Raw genomic sequence first — 4,377 nt, 5'->3', positions numbered from 1 at the left:
AAGTCGACCAGATTCGCTTTTTCTAAGACGAGAAAAAAAAAAGTTGTGAAATGAGCTTCCGTGAACGAGAAAGCAGTCGGAATGACGTGAAAATCCACCCAGCCTGTCTTTCGAAATGTACAGTTTGATCAAACTGGCGTTCTAGAACAACTGCTCTATTTTTTTTTGCAGGAAATGTTCAGGAATGATATTTTAGGAAGTAAGTACTTTAGCTGTACGGTGCACGCGGAGGAAAATGCACTGTTGTAATGTTTTGAAGGGTTAAAGAGAATGGAATGGTCTTTTTTTTGGCTCCAGATGTCCGCTTTGTCTTTGCGCTCACTGGCAAACCCTTGCTGTACAAAAAGAGTACTAAGCACAGTTTAGTTGCCAACAACAGAAAAAAGTCTGTACGGACGCAAGCAGTACTGGCGTCATGGAGCGTTTTACTGTTACCAGAATTACCTACTCTAGCACGATAAACAAAATTTGTTAATATGAAAGGTATAAACCATGCATACTTTCTTGAGAATCTTAGATCCGCACTCTGTCCGGTTCTCTCAAGAGCGGGCAGAGTACAGAGCGTAGATGGAGAGCTGTTTGAGCTGCACATTCTGATAATTAGCTAGCCCTGTTTGGCATAGCCTGCAGTTGTATACAAACCTTCGTGTCCACGTGTGCTACAAATCCAAACAAATCGTATGTCCGTTAAACATGGCGTGGCGAAAGAACAAATTCCTTGACACTAAAGCAGAAAAACTTCCGATCAAGGCAAGTAGCCTATGAACACTTCGTATCCTCTATAAACGCAGAATGTGGCGGTGGAAGGGCATAGACTGTGCTGGGCCATTGAACAAAGCAGTCCCTAGTTGGGTATAAACAAACGGTTCTTTGTTCGAATAGGTTTCCAAATATTGCGAAAAGTTTTTTGGAACAAAATTGGTGCGTATTCGTTCAATGGTTGTGTAATATTTTAATTTCGGAAAGGCAGATTGTTTCGTCCAGTACACAAATTTCGCTCTCCGCAGTAAGGCAATATACAACAGCTTAAAGATCTAAATTTAACTAAACTTTACTGTGCGGCTATTTAGCAGGCCTCTTTTCACATTAGGTGACGTGGCCGGGAACCCTTTGGTCGGCGCGTTGTGTGACGTCGCGAAACCCTTGAAATGACCGAGTTTTAAGGAGCAGCCTTTTGGTTAGCTCCTCTCTAGATGAAGAGAGGAGGTGTCAGTCAAACGCTTCGCGACCATTGTATCTCGAGTCAGTCACGTCAACCCCCACACAGCGACGTTCGGGCGGTATATGGCTAAAGCGAGACGTATCTATGTCGAGTGTTCTTTCGTTGAATTTTGTAGCCTACGACTGTGTGTGATGTGTATGTGTATGCTTGCGAAAAAAAGGCACCAACTAAATGATTAAAGGCTAAGCGAGTAGCAAAGTGTCTTTACATGAATAACGAAGCGCAAGGGAAGCCTTAGATGGGAGCCATTAGAGAGATTTAGCTTACCGGAGACGTATGACGTCTCCCGGAGACGCACAGACGTAGACGTATCGGACGCCTACTGCGCATGCGTGAAAACTGCCGATACGTACAGGCGCTGGAGACGTACTCCGGAGACGTATGCCGCGTGACGTCCAGCTTGCCGTAATCTCGCGAGATCTCACGAGATTTCAGCAGCCATGGAGCCAAGCCGCCAAGCTAAGCCAAGCGCCGATGGGATGGTGCTACGAGTGCTTGTAGAGTGCTGCTGTGTGCAACGGGCCACATAGTTCTCCCGTTTTCACATTGGCGTCATCAAATGCTGTAATACCCTTGCCCCGGCCGTGCCAAGAAAACATCATGCGCAAGCGTTTCAGTGCGGCGGACGACCAGCAAGTAGCTCGAGATCGCCACCATCCTGTACTACATACACTGTACAGCGCAGGGAGAAGGCGCCGTCGAAAGAAGTTGCAACGATTTCTAGGGATCTGCCGACGGCGAACGAGCGCTCGCTCCGCTGCGCAATGATGGCGTTCGCAAAGGCCTTTGCAAGCCATCCAGCGTCAGAAAAAAAAAATGATTCTGGTAAGTCACTACCCACTACCTTCTCTGTTCAGACGATCGGACTGGACAGCGGACTGTCCGAGCGGAACAATTAGTTATCATATGTGACGAAAACGGCACTTTCGAGTAGCTCGGAATGGCAGTGACTCGGCGCCTGCCGATCGCGTGCGCTCCGAGTAGGAGTGGTGGTGGATGATGCTTTCCCACGATACATACGGCCCGCCCGTCTGAACACCGCCTAGTCGATTGCTGGGGAATAGCAGCGCAAAGTAAAAAGCCACTTACGTTGTGCGAATTAGATACATAATATTTCAGCATTTTTGCTAAGCATGGCTCGAGTTGCATAATATAATACACGTCGTGTAGCTGCTTTTGTTTACATGTGCATGTAAATGTGCACAGCCACCAGGAGCCAGAATAAATGAAAATTGTTTGCAAGATGATTTACTTTATCTTCTCAGACAATTGTCTGGCACCATTAACTAACAGCACATGCTGAATGCAGTGCCAAAGCCAAATATTGCAAGAGGTAATTTAATTTTTTTTTGCTCCAAGCTTATGAACTTGTGTCCCTGTGTCAGCACGTGAAATGAAGTATTTTATGCTGTTGGACAAAACATTCAGCCACTGGAAGTCTTATTAGCATTTACAAGTCGCAGAGGCTGAACTGGTTTGCTCATTGTATTATAAAAACACCTGAAAATTAAAAAAGGATCCTTGTTAAGGACCATTGCATTGAATGAAGGCAACAGTGTCTGCGTCGTGGCACTTTTCTAGTGTCCTGGCGCAACTTTCAGCTGCACAATTAGATCCTGTATTATGTTGACAAGTTAATTACCAATCATCTGTGTCTCATATGGTTATTCCCTTTCAGATGAAAATGAGCCTGCAAGTGCCTGAATGACATGGTGCCCAGAGAGACTCATGATGATGAAAGCAATCATGACAACTCCCGGAATAGTAAGCGACACTTCTTATATTACTTTCTTCAATGTTCTTGTTGAACATGTTACAGCTATTTACAAAGCACTGCAATGTTCAGTCTTGATTCTCTTACTGCAGTGTACAAAGTGTAGCCAGAGTGCTAAAGTAAGCTCGTGCATGTTGTTATGCACCGGAAAACAGCCCAAGTTCTCATGGCTGCAGAAATAATTATTTCTTTCATTTGTTTGCTTGCTTCCATGGCACAGCCACAAGTCTGCACAGTGTGGAGCCGCTGCCATCAACACCAAGCCTGCAGTCAGTGCCCTTGAGGGGTGAGGACATATTTACGTTATTTTGAGCAGCACCAATTTGTAAAAAGTTTTGTTTATCTCAATGCCTTAACAACTTACTATAGTTTAAAACTCAAGACTGCTTAGTACAACTGCACTAGAACCTAGTTGTTAGCTTTTGCATTCATGCCAAAACTATGCATGGACCAGCAGCAACAACAGTGCATTATACAAAATGCAAGGGCCTATGAAAGCAGCGATAAATGAAATAAATGAGTAGGAAAACAAATTATTCACAAATTTTTATGTTCATGGTGTACACTCACGAGACCATCGCAATGCTTTGTGTATTGTTATGCGTGTCTCAGACTGTTTTGAACCTACACTCCATTTGGTGGCATGACTGAGTCTTCGGTTTGAGAGAAGAATGACGTTTCGAAGATGAGAGAACAAAAACAATGAAATTTGATTGCACTTATGCAGTCTTATGTACTTACTTCAAAGGTCTTAACAGCAAAAGGTCAAAAGCAAGTTCATAGCAATGATAGACTATTGAGCCTCTTGCCCAGGGCCAGTATTGTTTTTTTTTTACTCCACAAGAAACCTTTAAACAATCAATCCAGCCCTCTCACGAAACTTTGGCCAATAAAACACGGCACATCTCTTCGGGTCAATCAGCCAGTCAATCAAACAGTATTGGTAAGCAATGTTCCTGCAGTCATACCTTGGGAACAGGCGAGGAGACATAGAAACTTCCTTTTTCACTTCGATAGCGTTGCAATAGTCGAACAAGTAGTCTGTCTGCCAGAAAAACACAGGGCATGTCTGATGTCACATACAGCGGATCAAAACAGCATCTGTAGAACTCAACTCCTAATGGATCAGTGTAATGGTTTTATGGCCATGTCCCTTCTCCCAAACAGCCACCGTATCTTCCTGTGCGGTGTGGCCTCAGGCACCCCTCTCCAGAATGTATTCATCATCGGGCAAAGCGTGGGAAGTTCCCACATGCTTTTTCTTTTTGCGGCTTCACACTTTTGTGTGATGTTTGCCTGGACGCGTGATGCATTTCCAGCTCTTAGGTCATTGCAGCATGCTGCTGTGCATGTGCATAATCAACGCAAAAGCTCAGAAGTA

The 4,377-nt window shown here is 44.5% G+C and overlaps 1 long non-coding RNA gene across 1 annotated transcript; it reads left to right on the top strand.

Moving 5' to 3' along the window:
• The first annotated feature begins 1,742 nt into the window (after positions 1 to 1,742).
• On the top strand, positions 1,743 to 3,280 carry LOC146182967 (uncharacterized). Its single transcript, XR_014708448.1, has 3 exons — positions 1,743 to 2,047; positions 2,901 to 2,986; positions 3,217 to 3,280. It is a non-coding gene; the product is annotated as an uncharacterized LOC146182967 (long non-coding RNA).
• Positions 3,281 to 4,377: the final 1,097 nt, after the last annotated feature.

Source organism: Amblyomma maculatum, chromosome 7 (assembly GCF_055883805.1).
Source record: "Amblyomma maculatum isolate TAMU_Amacu chromosome 7, ASM5588380v1, whole genome shotgun sequence".
Lineage (NCBI taxonomy): Eukaryota > Metazoa > Arthropoda > Arachnida > Ixodida > Ixodidae > Amblyomma > Amblyomma maculatum.
The sequence above is the reverse complement of the archived record's forward strand: the minus strand, read 5'-3'. Positions and strand labels throughout refer to the sequence as shown.